A 20645-nucleotide genomic window follows, 5' to 3' on the forward strand; every position below is an offset into this window, starting at 1 on the left:
ATAGGCCAGCAAGATACAGGTGCCCCAGTATAGGTATTCAACTATAGGTGGTGCCCCGGTATAGGTAGCCTGGTATAGTTGCCCTCAGTATAGGTAGCCTGGTATGGGTGGTGCGCCAGCATAGGTTAGCCAGGTACAGGTGCCCCCAGTATAGTTAGCAAGCTATAGGTGCCCCAATATAAGTAGCCAAGTATAGGTGCTGCCCCAGTATAGGTAGCCAGGTACAGGTGGTGCCCTCAGCAAAGGTAGCCAAGTATAGGTGGTGCTCCAATATAGGTAGCCAAGTATAGGTTGTGCTCCAATATAGGTAGCCAGGTATAGGTGGTGCTCCAGTATAGGTAGCTAGGTATAGGTGGTTCCAGCCCCAGTATAGGTAGCCAGGTATAGGTCGTGTAGCCAGATATAGGTGGTGCTCCAGTACAGTGGCGGACACAGCCAGCAGTGGGCCCCTGTGCAAAATTGTAATTGTGGGCCCCCTATGACCTGCGGCGCGCGTATGGGCGTGGCTACAACCTGCGGCGCGCGAAGCGCGCCGCGGCAAAAATTAGTGGACAGAACCTGCGGCGCGTAGCGCCGCGGCAAAAAATGGGCGTGGCAATGACCGGATGAGGGCGGAGCTAACTGTAACTTAAAGCGAACCCGGGGTGAGGGTTTATTTCCTTTTAAACAATACTAGTTGCCTGGCGGCCCTGCTGATCTATTTGGCTGCAGTAATAAACTGAATTACACCAGCAACAAGCATGCAGCTAATCTTCTCAGTTCTGACAATATTGTCAGAAACCCCTGACCTGCTGCATGCTTGTTCAGGGTCTATGGTTGAAAGAATAAGAGGCAGAGGACCAGCACGGCAGCCAGGCAACTGGTATTGCTTAAAAGGAGAGAAATATGGCAGCCTCAATATTATTCTCACCTCAGGTTCCCTTGAAAAGTGCAACGCAAAGACAGTGGGCCCAAGTTTTGGTGACCCTTTCCCCAGAAAATTCACATAATTGTGCAGGTTTTCTCAAGAAAATACACATATATGCCCAGAAAATACGTGCAATCATGTCGGCAGATATGCCCAGAAAATACGTGCAATCATGTCGGCAGATATGCCCAGAAAATATGTGCAATCAAGTCGGCAGATATGCCCAGAAAATACGTGCAATCAAGTCGGCAGATATGCCCAGAAAATACGTGCAATCAAGTCGGCAGATATGCCCAGAAAATACGTGCAAACAAGTCGGCAGATATGCCCAGAAAATACGTGCAAACAAGTCGGCAGATATGCCCAGAAAATACATGCAATCAAGTCGGCAGATATGCCCAGAAAATACGTGCAAACAAGTCGGCAGATATGCCCAGAAAATACGTGCAATCATGTCGGCAGATATGCCCAGAAAATACATGCAATCATGTCGGCAGATTTGCGAAGAAAATACATGCAATCATGTGGCAGACCTGCCCAGAACATACACCTGCTAATATAAATAAAACAAAAACATTTACTCACCTGCAGCAGCAGACCTCCTGTCCCAGCCTCCATCCGGCGCGCAGCTCCCATGGGTGGTTGGGTGGATAGGTAGCCTAGTGGGTGGGTGAGTGGGTGGGTGGGTTGGTAGCCTGGTTGAGTGGGTGGGTTGGTAGCCTGGTGGGTGGGTGGGTAGGTAGCCTGGTGGGTGGGTGGGTAGGTAGCCTGGTGGGTGGGTGGGTAGGTAGCCGGGTGGGTAGGTAGCCTGGTGGGTGGGTGGGTAACTAGCCCGGTAGGTAGGTAGGTAGCCCGGTGGGTGGGTAGGTAGGTAGCCTGGTGGGTGCGTGGGTAGCCGGGTGGGTGGGTGGGTAGGTAGCCTGGTGGGTGGGCTGGTAACTAGCCCGGTAGGTAGCCGGGTGGGTGGTTAGGTAGGTAGCCGGGTGGGTGGTTAGGTAGGAAGCCTGGTGGGTGGGTAGCCGGGTGGGTGGTTAGGTAGGTAGCCGGGTGGGTAGGTAGGAAGCCTGGTGGGTGGGTAGGTAGCCGGGTGGGTAGGTAGGTAGCCGGGTGGGTAGGTAGGAAGCCTGGTGGGTGGGTAGGTAGCCTGGTGGGTGGGTAGGTAGGTAGCCTGGTGGGTGGGTAGGTAGCCTGGTGGGTAGGTAGGTAGCCGGGTGGGTAGGTAGGAAGCCTGGTGGGTGGGTAGGTAGCCTGGTGGGTGGGTAGGTAGGTAGCCTGGTGGGTGGGTAGGTAACCTGGTGGGTGGGTTGGTAACTAGCCCGGTAGGTAGCCGGGTGGGTGGTTAGGTAGGTAGCCAGGTGGGTGGTTAGGTAGGTAGCCGGGTGGGTGGTTAGGTAGGTAGCCGGGTAGCCGGGTGGGTGGGTAGGTAGCCTGGTGGGTGGGTTGGTAACTAGCCCGGTAGGTAGCCGGGTGGGTGGTTAGGTAGGTAGCCGGGTGGGTGGTTAGGTAGGTAGCCGGGTAGGTAGGTAGGTAGCCGGGTGGGTAGGTAGCCGGGTGGGTAGGTAGCCGGGTGGGTGGTTAGGTAGTTGAGTGGGTGGTTAGGTAGGAAGCCTGGTGGGTGGGTAGGTAGCCGGGTGGGTGGTTAGGTAGTTGGGTGGGTGGTTAGGTAGGAAGCCTGGTGGGTGGGTAGGTAGCCGGGTGGGTGGTTAGGTAGTCGGGTGGGTAGGTAGGTAGCCGGGTGGGTAGGTAGCCGGGTGGGTAGCTATCCGGGTGGGGGGCCCGACTCCTATCCTCCCTCCCTCCCTTCCTTCCTCACCTCGGGGGGCCCCCTCCCGATATGCGCGGCGGGAGAGTGAGCGGCAAATGCAGGAAGTCTTCAGGGCTCTCCAGGCATCCGCTAGAGGCCCAGCCGCTGAGTCTCCAATATGTCTCCAACTGGAGACATATTGGAGACCAAGCGGCTGGGCCTCTAGCGGATGCCTGGAGAGCCCTTCCTGCATTTGCCGCTCGCTCGCTCTCCCGCCGCGCATATCGGGAGGGGGCCCCCGAGGTGAGGGAGGGAGGGAGGATAGGAGTCGGGGGGCCCCCGGGAATAAAATAATAATAAAAAAAAAAAATATTAAAAAAAAAAAAAAAAGTACTTAATGCCATGGGCCCCTGAAGAAAACGGAACTTCAGGGGCCCTCGTGCGGCGGCACGGCCTGCACGGCCGTATGTCCGCCCCTGCTCCAGTATATAAAGTCCACTGTAGCGGGCTCACTCATCTGCTCCCCACATTCAAACGCTGATGTCACTCTTCTCTCAGTGCTGGAACGCGGTGTGGTGGTTTGTGAGCCACAGTCCCGCAGCCAGCACATGCGGCCGTTCCTGCGCTTTGGGGGGCCCAGAGCCCCCAGAAGCCCTGGGCCCCTCACTGCAGTGTCATTAGTCCCCCCTGATTGCTGCCCTGATCATACACAAGAGATCTGTGTGCTTTTTAATATGATGTGCCCCTCTTGGTTACTCTTACAGTCTCAAAAATACTTAGAGAAATTATGAGCGCCGCAGTGTAGAGATTAACATTACGCTGCGGTGGGATATAAGATCATCCTTGATACAAAGGGGATTAAAACCTGTTGGCAGTGTCCTTCTTACAGTTCTTTATGAGGCGCTGATAATGGGAGGTGATAGATTTTCCCCACAGACAATGTGGAATCTGCTTCATTAGAGGTTAAAGCGGTTTGTCATCACTTTATTGTTTGACTTTCTCTTGACTCCTGTAAATGATTATCTGAATGTATTATACACTAGAGTAATGAAACACTTATACTGTAAATTAACAAGAGATCGTGATTCAGCGAGGATTCCGGTGAATATATAAACAATTGAGTTCAGGGGGCAAGGACTGTTAAACTAATTGGAGAATAGGATTCAAAAGAGACAAGGCCTCTGATATCTATGGTATACAGTTGGGTGACATTTATTCGGCACCTACGGGGATTGGTTGATGCCGAATAAGTGTGCTTTCTGGATGCTTCAGGCCGGTTTTACACTGCTAACCGGCATTATTGAATCGGTGAGGTGCGAAGTAGGGCTGAACCGTTTCATCGTTTTAAAACGAAACTGCGGTACCTGTCAAGACAATCTAGTGATCGTCAGTAGCTGCGGTTTTCCCTTGCACCCACTGTGCTGCTGTATGGCTCCACTCCGCCCACCACCGCCACGCATGAAGAGGAACGGCAGCGCTGCTCTATGCGTATACAGCTCCACCTACTGCCGCCGCAGAGCCAGCAAGCGATTGGTGGAAGGAACAAGGAAGCTGTACTGCTCTAAATGTATCCGCCCCCACGCTGCTTACACATTATAGAAGGCGGGCACAGAGACAGGCACAGAGGAGATGCAGGAGACGCAGAGCGGGCACAAAGGGGGACAGAAAGGCACAGAGGGGGAACAAAACTTGATTTGAAATCGAATTTGTGAATCGGAAACATGATTTCAGACAGAAATCGCTCGATTCAATCTTTTCCTAAAACCGTTCAGGCCTAGTGGGAAGAATGACTCACAACGCAGCACTAAAAATATCTTTCGTGAATAAACGGCATAATGCGCGGTAATCCCCCTTCTGGTTGCAGGCCAAGCAGGAAGTGAAGCCGTCTAGCACTCACTTCCTGTGCCTGAAATTCGAATGGCTCGAAAGTGTATTGAAAAAATGTTTACGCGCATGTGCACCACAATGCAAATGCCAAAAATATTGTTTTTAAAAATGCTGTGCTGCCATAGATTTACATGACTTCCGTTACGCCGCATGTCGCCGTCAATGTTGCCCAACAACGTGCTGTTGCTTTTATGGCATATCGAGCACTTCTGGCGGATCGCGTCGCACCGTGCCAGGAAAGAAATGCCCTATAGACTTTCAGAGGCAGCCTCTGTCTGGAAGCACTGCCCATTTCTCCTGTTGTACAACATGTTAAAAATAGGCCTAGATACTACAGTACTATACCCCACTCTATAGACATACCCTGAACTCTGTATATTTAATATTAAGATACAGAAAAGGAAAGTATATTAACCTTGGGGGAGCAGAGGCATAGCTAAAGGGGGGGGGGAGGAGGGGGGCAAGACCCCCAGGCATAGCATCTGGGGGGGGGGGGGGTGCTGGCTTGGACCGCACCATCTTCAAATGCCACCTGGTCCTTGCAGCACCTTTGAAAGTATAAGGAAGGGGCAGATCTTTTATCCTGCTCTCTGCCCATTCCCCATCTACTACTTTTTTGCTCAGGATCTAATGCTCTACACTTCATTTGGCTCCACGGTTTATTATTGAGCTAGTTCAGCATCCACTGATTCCTAATACTTTTTTGGCAACACAAAAGAAGTTGGCCTTCACCACTGTGAGTACTGCCGACGATTTGTGCTGGTTGGTTGAGACTTCTAGTTAGTTGAGTTCCGGATTACCAGGACTCTAATGTAGTTGCATTTGTGATTAAACAAAGAATCACTTTGTTGCCCCATTCATCTGCTGGATCAGGGACAATACTACAGATCATAGGCCTCCCCAACTCCATACCTCTTCCGCTTCTCCCCTTTGGTGACCCCCACAGCTTGAGGTCTGCTAGGTCATGTAACAAGTGTGATCACCCCCATTAGAGTATGGTGGGGGGGATGTGCCCCAAAATAAGTAAAAAAGAAAAAAAAGAAGCTGATTTGCAGTACAATGAAAGCTCAGAAAGAATTTGAAGAAGGACAGAAAATACACAAGAGAGAGAAACCCAGGAATAGGGAAGGTTGGAAATGCCTATCTCCGTTTCCATGGAAATTCCAATGTCCGATTTTCCATTTTTCTGATTTCTAATTTTCCGTTTTCCGATTTCCAATTTTTGATGAGTATTTTTTAGTCATTATTTGCATCAGAGAAAGCAAAAAAAAAAAAAATGGAAATCTGAAAAACAGAAATCAGAAAAATGGAAATTGAAAAAATGGAAAATCAGTCTTGAGAGGTCTACAATAAAAATTTTGTGGAAAAATTCTGTATTCCCTGATTGGTCCAATGCTTCCGAATTCTGTGATAGGGCTAAAATTACCTAGTTGCAGTAAGTCGGATTTCCACGGAATTCCAATTTCGGTTTTCCGAATGCCGATCAGAAATATGGATTGACCGGAAATGCAGACATTTCAATTCCGAGGATTGCAAATGAGCATCCCTACCCAGGCAGCAAAAGTTCAATGTAGGGAGATGGGCCGAGTAGGAGAAGTACTCACACTTTTGTGGCTGCAAGCAATGTGCAACCACCAATAAGGCATATCATGGAATTCCCGCCACAGCTTGGATCTGTAAAGGAGTCACACCCATCGCACTCCTGGTGCGAACAAGAACAGCTACAGTATAATGACTTTCAACATTTTTAGAAGGAAAAGTTCATGCATGCTCTACCCCCCTCCAATTATACCAGTCGGTGCAGGATCTGGTGAGCCAGGCCAATCGACAAGTGCAAACACGAAGGGATCCGCAACCAGACCAGGTCGATGAAAAAAGCGGATATATTTATTGAAAAAATTCCACGATACAGTGCAATAAAAACCACAGGATCAACTGATGCGTATCAGGCCTACAATCTGCCCTTAGTCATAGTTCAACAGTTCAATAGTTTCTACATTTTTATTGCACAAGAATATGGTTTGACAACACGTCTTTACCTGCTTCTTCAGGTCAGTAACACCCACAAAAAAAGTGCAGTGTGGCTTATAGTAATTCTGTACAAGTGCTTCCAAGCTCCAGGCATAACTTAGATGCAGTGGTGTAGCTAAGGAGCTTTGGGCCCCAAGTTCAAGATTTCCATTGGCCCCCCCCAGAACACTCTACACATAGCAATTGATATGGTGCACCCAAGTCTACCAAGGACAGCCACAGTATGAGAGGTGTAAGCAGAGGAGGGGAACCGTTTATTAATGATTACTACTATTGAAAGCATCTATAGAGTGATCATTACCAGTACAGGGCCAACTAAGAGCTAATGCTGCCATTGAGGGAGGGTCCCTTGGGGCCCCTCTGGTCCAATGGCCCTGGTGCAGTCACAACCTCTGCATCCCCTATATCTACACCACTGGCCGGGGTGTAATTATAAATCATGGGACCCCCCAGCAAAACTTTCATGGGGCCCCCAACAGTTCATCCCTTTATTGTGCCTACCCCTGGTGACCCTCACAGACTGGTGGTTTATCTTGCATTGCAAAAACAAAAAGTATGGACATCATGATCTTTACACCTAAAACAAGTGTAGCTACAAAACCACCTGATCTGAAGGGTGGGCCCCTTTATCAGAGGGAGTGACGTAGTATTTGGGGCCCCCCTGCAGCTCTGTACCCGGCCTGCAGTCACAGGTGCTGCTCCCCTGTAGTTATGCCCCTGGATCGTGGCACGGGACAGGTGAGAGATGATGCACTGCTTTGCACTCCAATGTCGGGGGGGGGGGGGGGGGGTTTCAAAGACCAACCATGCTTCTATCTGGGGGGGTGAGAAGGCATTGGGCACCTAATACCGCAATATGGAGGGTTACAAAGGCCAACCATGCTTCTATCTGAGGGTGTGGGAAGGCATTGGGCACCCAATACCGCAATATGGAGGGTTACAAAGGCCAACCATGCTTCTATCTGGGGGTGTGGGAAGGCATTGGGCACCCAATACCGCAATATGGAGGGTTACAAAGGCCAACCATGCTTCTATCTGGGGGTGTGAGAAGGCATTGGGCACCTAATACCGCAATATGGAGGGTTACAAAGGCCAACCATGCTTCTATCTAGGGGTGTGGTAAGGCATTGGGCACCTAATACCGCAATATGGAGGGTTACAAAGGCCAACCATGCTTCTATCTGGGGGTGTGGTAAGGCATTGGGCACCTAATATCGCAATATGGAGCGTTACAAAGGCCAACCATGCTTCTATCTGGGGGTGTGGTAAGGCATTGGGCACCTAATACTGCAATATGGAGGGTTACAAAGGCCAACCATGCTTCTCTCTGGGGGTGTGGGAAGGCTATGGCACCTAATACCGCAATATGGAGGGTTACAAAGGCAACCTAATACTTTTATCGGGGATGTGATGGGGCACCTAATACCGCAAAATGGGGGGTACAAGAGCCACCTAATACTTCTATCTGGGGGCATGGGAAGGCTTTGGGCACCTAATACCGCAATATTTTTTTTTGGGGGGGGGGGGGGTTTACCAAGTCCACCTAATACTACTATCTGGGGGAAGGGGATACAAGAGGGCTCCATATTCATTTTCACCCAAGGCCCCAATTCACCTAAAGCCAACCGTGGTCAAGCAGCAGCAATGGGGTTGGGGACAGGAAGGAGATTATATGGCCACGCCCCTGTGTTTTGATAGAAGTCTGCATTTTACTAAAACTTATTTATCCGGCTTAGGTTGTCCTGTGTTTTTCTTTCTCATTCTGCCAGATTTACAGTCTTAGCGCAATTAAATGTGTCAATTTCATCTAACAAGATAAATGTAATATTTGTGTTTATTTAAACTGCACGCAATATTTGCAGCTAGAGATACACAATCCTTATAAGTGGATTATAAAACCGACTAATTAACGTTGCTTAGCGGCAAATGTTTTCCTTTTCATTTAACTTCCTGCTGTAATAAAGCCTTTGGTTTCACATTTAATTACTGGGAAAATAAACCGAGGCAAAACAAACCCCGTCTATGTGTTTCCAAAGTCTCTGTAACGGCCCCATAAGCCCTGGAAACGTAGGTCCCCCGAATGGAGGGTTCTCCACCATTCGCTGCTACTGACAAGAAGCATCACATAGCCAATAATGAGCAGAAAGGTTGCATAGTCGTAACCTTGCACTGAAATTCGCAATTGTGATACAAAATCGTTATGTGAAATTTTGGGGAAAATCATAATTAATTTAATCAGTAAATGTAATCAGGAACTGTAATTTTGCATAATTTACACATAATTTCGTACCAATTTTAGTAAGTGTGGCTTGGGTACAAAATGAGATACCTAAAGAGAGGGAAGCCTCAGGATCCTACACACACCCACACTACCCCCCCCCCCCCCACACACACACACACACCACACACACAGATTAGCAACAACTGCAGAGTAGCATGGAGCCACTCATGCATGAGCTGCTCTGTCTTACTGCACAGGCACAACCATACTCACACAGGAGGAGAACTACCGCTATCATGAATGAAGAGGAGCTCTTGTTGGAATTCTTTTCAGGCGTTGGTCTCCAGGAGGGTGTGGCAAGCCTCTGCAGGATCCACAGGCTACCCTATTCTTTGGTAAGTACTTGTTTTTTTACTTAAAGGGGAACTTCAGCCTAAACAAGCATACTGTCATTAAGTTACATCCGTTATGTTAATTAAAATAGATAGGTAATTATAATCTCCTACCCAGCCTGTTTTAAAAGACCAGGCAAAGGTTTGTGATTTCATGGGGCAGCCATCTTTTTGGTTGAAAGGAGGTGACAGGGAGCATGAGACACTGTTTAAACTGTACTGTGTCCTGATCACCCCTCCTAGCTGCACGCACTAGTGCACGCAATGAGAACAACAACATCATCAGAAATCCCATTATGCTTTGCACAGCATCAGGGGAAAAATGCCCGGGCAGATTTCTTGGATGAGGCGGAGCTTAGCTTCTGTGCGGCTAAAAATGAGCCTTGGGTAAGTAAAACAAAGTTCTGATGCTGTGAAACTGTTAAAGAAACAACAAGCCTTTTCAGTGCTGCTGAGTAGGTTTTTAGTCTGGAGGTTCACTTAAAGGTTTGCCTCGGGCACAGTTTAACTCTTCCAGCAAAACATTCTTCAGGTGATATACTTTATAAACCATAGTTTTTAGCTTTAGAAGCCTTGCCTGGCACGAAACACATAATATCTGGTCATTCCGATTGCTAAATAGGGATGAAGGACTCATTTAGCAGAATTCCGGATTCTGGCTTTCTGAATTGGGGGGTTGAGTTTAAGTGTACCCCAGATGACATGTGACATGATGAGACAGATGTGTATATGCAGTGGCAAGCATACAGACACCTATGCTGTGCTCCTTTTCTTCTTTCCCTGCCTGAAAGAGTTAATATTCGGCTATGCAGCTGACAGTTGTTTTTTTTCAGTCGGAACCAATCGGGACTGTAGCGTCCCTCACTGATTACAAATTACAGCCATAAAACACCTCCCTAAGCAGATAATTGGGGTTTTGACTGCAAGGGATAGAGAAAAAGGTCAATAGTTCATGTATTTGCCCGCTGGGATGCTTTAGACACGCAATTGACCCGAGAGAATAAAACATTAAATCTACTTTGTAAATGCTAATGCCTAAAATAAAAGCATGAAATATCTGAAAATGTCATTTTTAGGAGTAGGAGGACAGATCCAATTGTGTATCTCATTAGTTTATTTTCATCTGGGGTTCACTTTAAGTACTTTGTGCAATGCACAACACAACACACACGTAACTTGTAAATGGCCCTCTTGATGCTTACTAGACTTTGAGCGATGCTCACCAGGTTGCCCCCTTCGTTATATCGAATGGCGCTTCCTTTATAACTGTTTCTTTGTCCAGCCAGCCATCCTGTGTCTCTGTGAAATCCATCTGTGTGTCTCGTCTATAATTTACAGCACAGAGCCGAAGAGCTGTGTCACCCGATACCCAATAAGTATTTCCTCCATGGCCACCACCACACCCACAGCGAGGAAGAGTCAGGGAAAGGCCTTGCTGGATAGCGCTAGCATCATTGTGAGACTGCAGGTGTAGGATTGCCTATTTTTTTTTGTAAGCTAAAATGGTTGCTTCTAGGGGATGATTGGTTGTTTGGAGAATTATTCTGCACCTTGAAGCCTTGTGACATTCTCAGCTGCTATAAGAGATGTGTAGGGTCAGGGCCGGGCTGAGGAGAGAAGCTCCAGCCTCAGGGCACAGTGTAGGAGGGGGCGCACACCTCACTCAGCTATCATTCCCCTATTGTGTTTGAATCAGAGAGAAATAAGAAAAGGGGATACATGGCAGTGACTGCAAGCCAGATAACAAGAGATTAAGGTGTTGTGGACCCTGGGGCACCTCTTAAGGTCCGTACACACGCCGGACTTTAGGCAACGACGGGTCCGTCGTTGCCTCCCGCTGGGTGGGCGTGCCAGCGACAGTCCGGCGTGTGTACGCTCTGTCGTCAGACTGATACGGCTGTTTCTGAGCGATCCGCCGGGCGGATCGCTCAGAAACAGCCGTATCAGTCTGACGACAGAGCGTACACACACCGGACTGTCGCTGGCACGCCCACCCAGCAGGAGGCAACGACGGACCCGTCGTTGCCTAAAGTCCGGCGTGTGTACGGACCTTTAGTCTAATAGCAATCAGTGTGTGATGGGATGGGGGGTGCTATTTGGTGTCTCAGCCTTGGGTGCTGGAGGACCTTGTCCCTGCTCTGTATTGGGTTAATGACTTACCTGTAGTTTGTTACACAGGTGATGCTCTGCCCCTTTCCTCAGCCATGCAGTCACGGCCACATTTCTGAAGTCTTCTGAAGCTCTTCAGAAACATCTGCCTGCGTTGTCATGGCCCGCCCCCAGCTCCACAGCCACCAATTAGGCCTCGTTCACATTCGGTGTGTGCAGAGACGTGTTTAAGCACATGATAGAAAACACATTCAGTGATGTGCGTTTCATAATGCGTTTCAGTGCAATGTGGTGCTTTTTTTAAGCTCCCCATGCGTTTAGATTCACTTAAAGAGAATCTGTATTGTTAAAAATCACACAAAAGTAAACATACCAGTGTGTTAGGGGACATCTCCTATTACCCTCTGTCACAATTTCGCCGCTCCCCGCCGCATTAAAAGTAGTCAAAAATAGTTTTTAAAAGTTTGTTTGTAAACAAACAAAATGGCCACCAAAACAGGAAATAGGTTGATGTACAGTATGTCCACACATAGAAAATACATCCATACACAAGCAGGCTGTATACAGCTTTCCTTTTGAATCTCAAGAGATCATTTGTGTGTTTCTTTCCCCCTGCAGCTCACTGAAGAGCTACAAGCTGATTGTTTGTTTACTCTTGCAGACAGCTCTGCCCTGTTGTCTGTAATTCTGCAGTATGTGACTCATCAGTATGTGAACAGAGGATTTATCCAGCTTGTAAAAGATAAGAGAGCAGAGAAAAGCTTGCTAATGTAAATAACACACACACACACAGGGGAGTGTGCATAGAGGGGGCATGCATAGCAGATCACACTGAAGAGTTAGCAGCCTTCCAGACACATGATGACAAGTCCGACAGGAGAAAGATAAGCTGATTTATTACAGAGATGGTGATAGTAGAAAGTGCTGCAGTGAGTCCCTTTAAAGCGCTTGAACACTTTTTTTTCAGTATGTTTTGCTTATTTGATGTAGAAGTTGTCAATAAAGATTTGTTTTCATTTGAATTTTTTTTGTTTTTATTAGGGGTAGAAAACACATCTCCAAAGCGCATTGCTATGCGCTTCTATGCGCTAAAAAAAACTCACCCATTTACTTGTATTGCTGTGCGCTTCACAGCACAACGCACAGAAATGCGTGCAACATCACGTTTCTCAAACAAACAGTAACAAAGTGCATAGATGTGAACTTAGATTCCATTAGAACCAATGTAAAAAGCTGTACTTAGCAAAGCACATAGTGTAATGCACTGTGAAAAGCGTACAGCAACATCCCTAGTGTGAACGAGGCCTTAGGCCACTAGGTAGTTGATGAGGTGGACACAAGGGTTACCTGAAGTGAAAAGTGGTGCAGTATCGTTGAGTATGGGGGTTAAGGATAAGTGATGGAAATTTTATTCTCACAAAGATGGGTTGCAGAGGCCTGCTCCTGGATTAGCTAGCCATATTTAATGGAGACAGGACATGTGGTCGGCACTCTTAGAGGCGCGAACGCTCAGACACTTTTTAAGGCACAGTTTACACTGACCTGAGGAAGCGGGAGAGTACCCGTGAAACATCTTGTCCAGTTTTGTGTGCTCAATAAAAATCTAGTTACACTGATGTGTCACTATTGGAGAGATAAGGCCTTGCCTCTCTTATCTGTATATATCGATTTAGATATATCTCAGTCGTAAAATTAGACTAGGCGCCTCCACCTGTACCTTTAGTTACCAAATAGTTCACGGCTGCTGAACTGGTGGTGGGCCATGGCAACGCAAATGGAGGCAGTTAGAGCCTCGGCAGAACTTTGAAAAAAAAATAGTCACGCCCACATTTTCGAGGGATTTTGAGGATTGCTCACTTGACTGAATGAATCAGGAGAGTAATTAGGCCTGGGACCCCCCCAATCCTGCATCATCAAGGCAGAGCCTGACGGGACGGGCTCTGTTTTTATACTGGAGGTGCTTTTTAATAGCAATCTAATGTTCTATATTGCTTTGCTTTACAGGCAGAATGATTTTGAATCATACGATGTGAATAATATGCAAATGTAGCTTGAAAATGGACCAATCAAATGGTTCAGTTGAATTTTAGCACTTTGTTGACCATCCTTAGAAAGCATCTACTCAAATTCCCAATGCCAGTCCTTGACAGATTTGATATTATTTATTTAGAGTAGGATAGCGGTCTGTACACAGTGCTTACCCATAAGCCACGCCTTAAATCCCAAGATCCGAAACAGGTTTTTGTTTTTTTTTAATAAACATTTAACAGAACATTCCACCCTCAGTACAGGTAGCCAAGAGCCCCCCCAGTAAAGTCACCCCCAATATAGGTAGCCAAGGTGTCCCCCATTATAGATACTCACCACTAGTATATTTATTATTTATTTAAGTACTTATAAAGCGCCAACATATTACTCAGCGCTGTACAGAGTATATTGACTGGTCACTAACTGTCCCTCAATGGGGCTCACAATCTAGTCCCTACCATAGTCATATGTCTATGTATATATCGTGTAGTGTATGTATTGTAGTCTAGGGACAATTTTTAGGGCCTGTTTCCACTACACGCAGATTCTGCATGCAGAAAACTGACTCCAATAAATGTCTATGGGCCTGTTTCCACTGAACGCAATTCTTCTGATGCAGATTTCCCATAGGCATTCATTGGAGTCAGTTTTCTGCATGCAGAATCTGCGTGTAGTGGAAACAGGCCCTTAGGGAAAAGCCAATTATCTTATCTGTATGTTTTTGGGATGTGGGAGGAAACCGAAGTGCCCAGTGGAAACCCACACAGACACGGGAAGAACATACAAACTCCTTGCAGATGTTGACCTGGCTGGGATTCGAACCAGGGACCCAGCGCTGCAAGGCGAGAATGCTAATCACTATGCCACCATGCTGCCCACTAGTATAGATAGCCAAAGTTCCCCCCAGTATAGGTGCCAAACACATACAACTAAGAAGTCCATTTCCTCCAGAGTAAAATGTATACTTTTCTTCGGTTTTTACTGTCACTTGCAGTAGGTAGTAGAAATCTGACAGAACTGACAGGTTTTGGACTAGCTCATCTCTTCATGGGGGATGCTCAGGGTCTTCTTTATTTTCAAAAGCACTTAGTTAATGGCAGTTAAAACCTGTCGGTTCTGTTACATTTCTACTACCTGCTGTAAGGTCATTTTACTCTAGAAGAAACGTACTTCTTAACTGTGCATTTTCATGTGTTTTTTATGGGTTTTTTTACACAATAATGGTCCTTTAAATGGAAGCAAATTAAAATCTTCCTCACCAGGCTTCTCTACAAATATTCACAGTTCCGTTATTTTTCACATAATTCAGTTTAGAACAGGTCTTATTTTCTTGGCAAGCAGTGAAACAATATCTAGGGATTTGCTGTGAGTGGGAGATGTTTATGTGTTTATGTTCACACTTATAATATAGCGGTTGCCAGTTTTAATAACGCTCTGTGCTTTAAGTGTAGTTTTGCTTGAATACACTCATATCCTTATCTAACATAAAACTCATACTCTTATGCAACATAAATAGCTGGAAATGTTGGTTGATTTCATTTAAAGTGGACCTGCACTCTTGCACAGGACAGAAGGAAATATAGAGAAATGCACCTTGTATGTATTTAGTGAGTTTAGCCTGTCTAATTCCACCTCAACTGCAACGAATCAAAAATGTAATTTGATCTCTCAGAAGTCAGCTGGCCGCCTCGGCGGAGCAGCCAATTTGTAAATACAGGATGTTAACCCTATGTCTGCTTCCATGAAAGCAGGATCTGTGTGTGTGTGTGTGTCTGTGTGTGTGTGTGTGTGTGTGTGTGTGTGTGTGTTTTGCAACAAACACAAGGAATCCAGCACAGGAGGTTTGGGCGCAGCCAGCGCCACCATAGAACGTAATAGGAATTATGGCTACAGTGGCGCACAGTCAGTAACTTCGGCGCCGTCAGAGGACGGAGCTGAAGTTACATTTAAAACACTGTAATTCAGCCGCCAGCAATAGCTGGAAGCCAAATTACATAATTTCCCACTATCCATGTGGACCTGCAGGGGGAATAGTATTTAACACGGACGGGACTTGTGCAGGAGCAGGGTAAACCATATATCGGCTGTATCCTGTGCCCAAGTCTCCCGGAGGCCAGTTATCTCATATGCTGCTGCAATGCTGTCAGCTGTTATTCTGCATGTGAAAACTGTTTGCAGTATCAACAGAATTAGTTTAACCACTTCCCCTCTCCTGGGACGAGTATCTACCCCCCCTGCAAAATCCATCTACAGCTCTCGGGGACAGAGATACTTGCTCCCGCAAGCGTTTTCACTGCCGATTGTTAGAGGGGAGATGAATGGGAACTCTGTTATCATTAATCTAAGCCCTTGTGTCAATGATCACCGGCATCAATGAGATGCTTGTGGTCATTGTAACTACCAAAGTAAAACATCTACGCATTACTTCATGTTCGCGTACTATTAGTACTCGGCAGGAAGAAAATGTGTGAGGACATCTTGTGGCCAAATAGTAAAAATATACCTACATACATTTATTTCAATAAAAAGACCTAAACATAACTTAAAATTAACTCCTGACCCTCCCCACTCATATATATATATATATATATATATATATATATATATATATATATATATATATTTTTTTTTTTTTTTTTTTTTTTTTTTTAAATAAATCCAGCACAAACCAAATTATATGCAATACTATGCAAAGCATGCACGCAGCCTGGAGATTCCCAGTCCCCATACATGTATGGGATATATACATATATGGTTTTTTGGGGGGGGGGTTTGGGGGGGGGGTTGAGTCTGAGTGTATTTTCTGGTTACAATCTTGAAAGCTCAGAATTCCTCTAGTTCTCTAATCATAACCACAAATTAGTCGAAATCTTGCGTTGATATTATTTTGGCCCAAAAATAAAGTGAATCAAAATGAAAGGGAAGCAGGAAATGTGGGCACCTTGGGCTAATGGACGATTTGGGCACTGCCATAGGAACTGATATGTAATATCAGGCTATTGGCTATTGGGCAGGCGCCAAAAGCAGAAATGTGGGTGCCTGCCTGATGAATATCATTTTCATTTATTAGAACATTATAGCTTTAGAATTTTTTTTGCTTTGAGAAAATTAGAATGTAGGCATGCGTAATCAGATTTCTCGGAATTTAAATTTTAGGTAATTTTAGCCCAATCACAGAACTCGGAAGCACTGGACCAATCACAGAATGCGAAGACAACTCAGACGTATTTGGCCAATGAGAGAATGCATAAAAATAATCAAAAAACATTACTCGGAAAATGGAACTCAGAACTCTGATTTATGTAGAAATGCAGGTAGTCCCTGGTTAATGAACGAGATAGGGACTGTAGGCTCGTTCTTAACCTGAATCCGTTCTTAAGTCGAAACGCTGTGCTATCCCTGCCCCCTTCGCATCCTATGTGCCCCCTTTGCCTCCAGTGTCCCCCTCTGTGCCTGTTTGTCCCCCTGTGCCTCTCGAAGTCCCTTCTGTGCCTCCGTTTGTACTTCCTGCTTTGCTTCCTCTGTGCTGCCTCTTTGCCCCCTCTGTGCCACCTCATTGCCCCCTCTGTGCCTCCTCATTGCCCCCTCTGTGCCTCCTCATTTCCCCCCTCTATTCCACCTCATTGCCCCCTCTGTGCCACCTCATTGTCCTCTCTGTGCCACCTCATTGTCCCCTCTGTGCCACCTCATTGTCCCCTCTGTGCAGTCTCATTGCCCCCTCTGTGCCGCCTCATTGCCCCCTCTGTGCCGCCTCATTGCCCCCTCTGCGCCGCTTCATTGCCCCTCTGCGCCGTCTCATTGCCCCCTCTGTGCTACCTCATTATCCCCCCCTGGACTCACCTCCTTACGAGTCCAACGCTGTCTATCCTCCTCTCTCCGCATCCAGATCCCTCTAGCCGCGTACAGCACCGCTTCCTGAATGTCATGTGACATACAGAAACCTGTATGTCATGTGGCGGTGCTGTACGTGGCTAGAGGGATCTGGATGCGGAGAGAGGATGACAGACAGCGTTGGACTCGGTTTGGAGGTGAGTCCAATGCTGCAGCTGCACGCGCCGGTACTTGGGGGTAGTTTGAAGCCGCTTCTTCAAACTTCCCCCTTGCGGAAATGATGTCAAATACAAAAACAATCGGAAACCAATCGGAAATCCGCAGAATTGGTAATCAACATTGGCGGAAATTGGATTTTCTGCGGAATCAGAAATCGGCATTTCCGACCAGCCCTACCTTTTTGAAGTTTTTATCGTTTTGAAAATAAGAAAGGTATAGTTATTGAAATGTTTGGTCTTTTGTATTTAACTTTTGTTCTTTTTGAAAATGATCATTTTTAAATTTAATTAGGAAGTTATAGATATTGAAACTTAGGATTAGGTACCAGGAAGGGGGTTTTAAAGTTAGGTGTCAGGGAAAGGGTTTTTAAGATTAGGCGTCAAGAAGGGGGATTTTAGGGTTTGAGGTCAGGAAGGGGGGTTTTAGGGTTAGGTGTCACGTGGCGGGGTTAGAGTTAGGCATCATGAAGTAGGGTTTCAGGGTTAGGTGTCAGGAGGGTGGCGGGGGTCTTAGGATGAAGCATCAGAAAGGGGGGGGGGGGTTTAGGGTTAGGCCTCACCTGGCGGGGTTAGGATAAGGCATCAGGAAGTAGGGTTTCAGGGTTACGTGTCAGGAGGGGGGGGGGTCTTAGGATGAGGCATCAGAAAGGGGGGTTTTAGGGTTAGGTGTCAAGTGAGGAGGGTTAGGTGTCAGGAAGGGGGGGTTTTAAGGTTAGGTGTCGGGGGGGGGGGGTTAGGGTTAGGTGTCGGGGGGTTAGGGTTAGGTGTCAGAGGGGGGAGGGTTCTGTGTGAGAGTAGAGTTAGGTTTAGTTCTAGTAAAATATTGGTAAAATTAACCAATTGTAACGATTGGTGTCAGCTAAACAGATATTCTGATTACTGGTGATCTGCAGTATCACCAATAATACAGATGCTATACCTGATTATGTGGTGATCTGCAGAATCACCAATAATGCTAGTATAGCCAGACACAGGACTACCAATGTGAGATAGTGTTTGGTGCAACAGTAATGAGGAATATGAAGTCTCCCGAGGAGCGGCTGATTCAGACAATACTGCAGCCTCTGATCACCTGAGGAGCAGGCGAGTCAGGCTGTACTGCAGTCAGTGGACACCTGTGGAGCAGGTATCACCAACTGAGCAACAGAGAATGATCACCTGAGGAGGGGGTGATTAAGACTATCCTGCAGCCAGTGGACACCTGAGGAGCAGGTGTTACAGACAGTGCTGCAAAGGATATTCACCTAAGGAGCAGGTGATTAAGACTACACTGCAGCCAAGGGACACCTGAGGAGCAGGTGTTTACAGACAGTACTGCAGTTGAGCTTCACCTAAAGAGCAGGTGCAAAGCTACAGATCCCTCGCCAGTGGCTAGGCCCACTGGTGAGGTAAGAAGGGTCAGACAAGCAGAGTAGGCAACGTACGGACAGATAAGGTACAAAGACAGAAGACTGATTCAGTGTCAGGTTCAGGTAGGGTCGGCAACATGAATCAGATGAGCAGAGGTACAGAGTCGGTAAGCAGGAGAATAATCAATGGAAGCAGAAGGTCATAACAGATAATACAGTAAACTAGTACTTTAAGCTATCAACAGAATCTGGCTCCCCAGCTCCGGCTGGTTCTAGCACACTTTGGGATCTGACTAGGTCTGAGCGCTCACACACACGTAAGCATTCGCAACAGCAGACACGGGGCAACTGACAGACTACCACTATATATACATAGCAGCGCCGCCCCAGCCACTCAGCCAATCCGAGATAGAGTTTGGAGTCAGCTGACCTGGCAGACCAGCAGACTCCCCTTCTATTCGCATAAAGGTCCTGGCGCGCGCGCGCGTAGCCCTCAATCTATGCGCAATAGAAGGACCAAGCAGAGCACCAGCATGTAACTGCGCAGCTGAAGCCGCCGGCTGATAGGCGGAGATAGCCGCCATGCCGCTTGTCTCCGCGGCGGCATCTCCGCTAACCATTACACCAATGTTCTTTTATCACCATTACCACTGCAAATATTTTTCCCATTTTTATCCAATTCACAATGGTATTAATTATTTAAGACTTATACTGTGTCTGCTTCACCCGGAACCCATTTTTTCTCATGCCCCTATTTCATGCACGAAAATAAAGTGCCAGTATTACAGCATACAGTACATTTGTCTCTGTAAATAGGCCTCAATTCACTAAGCTTTATCACAAACACTTTATCAAATGTTTGATAATTTACCTCATGGGTTAAATCTAATTTTGAATTCACTAAAGTGTTATAGATTTATTGAATGATTTAGCGATAAAACATTTGATAAATATATAACACCTTAGCGAATTCAAAAATTATATTTTACTCATGAGGTAAATTATCAAACGTTCGATAAAGTGTTTGATAAAGCTTAGTGAATTGAGGCCATATGTCTACCAATTCTGTATTATGTACCAATGCCTTTATTTTGTGTATATCACTGTTTGTATTAGTTTGTACCTGACATGTACCTAACGAGGTCAGCTGGATAGTAAAACAGTAAGGAGTCTTTGGGCAAGGCTCCCGCATGATCCTGGTTGGCCGTGGAGCGCTTTGTGTCCGCTGGGGAAAAAAACCCATTATTAATGTTACGTGTCTTGGCTTGTGCTTCTTGCTCTGCACAGTGCCACAGAATACGTTTGCACTTTATAAATCAATAATAACAATAATTTTGTGTCTTATGAACACAAAAATGTTAACTAGGATTTACCAAATCTCCAGAAGTCAATGCAGTAAAAAGTAGAAACATTCTTTAGCCGACTATAATGGATCCACTTTTCCTTTTCTGGTTTACCGGCTCGTTGAGTTTTACCGAGGTATCAAAATCACTCATACATAAAATGTGCAGCCATTTTGAACCTTGTCAGTGAACAAGGAGTAAGTTATGCACATTGAAGGTAAATTGTAAGTGACGGAGCATGCTGGCAGACATATCGGTTGGCGTCGGTCCACCAGCCACCGTGACAGCTGACTTGCGCATGTTAATAGGATTCCTTGTGTAAAGCCTTGTGTCAGTTCTTAGAATTGCGCCTGGTAGACGCGAACGCAACGTAATCTATATTCGGGCCCCCTGGCCTATATAAATACGGGTGCCGTCACGGCGTGCTAGCACAGGCACAGGATTCTGATTACCTTTCTTCAGTCTCTCTCGTACAGGTGTATAGTTTCAGGAGCAGACACAGAAAAATTAATCACACAGCTTTCAAGATCCGTGATTAGTGGTGTGTTGATTAACAAAACAACGTTTTTGAATATTTTCAGTCAC

At 46.4% G+C, this 20645-nt stretch overlaps 1 protein-coding gene across 1 annotated transcript in view; it reads left to right on the forward strand.

Annotated features, from left to right (window-relative positions):
• ANKFN1 (ankyrin repeat and fibronectin type III domain containing 1) overlaps positions 1 to 20645 on the forward strand; it is a 964382-nt gene that overhangs the window by 312123 nt on the left and 631614 nt on the right. The window contains exon 4 of the mRNA XM_068263418.1: positions 9048 to 9185. The gene's annotated coding sequence lies outside the window, so the exon portion shown is untranslated. The remainder of the gene's footprint in view (positions 1 to 9047; positions 9186 to 20645) is intronic.

The sequence above is a fragment of the Hyperolius riggenbachi genome, chromosome 12, assembly GCF_040937935.1.
Source record: "Hyperolius riggenbachi isolate aHypRig1 chromosome 12, aHypRig1.pri, whole genome shotgun sequence".
Classification (NCBI taxonomy): Eukaryota; Metazoa; Chordata; class Amphibia; order Anura; family Hyperoliidae; genus Hyperolius; species Hyperolius riggenbachi.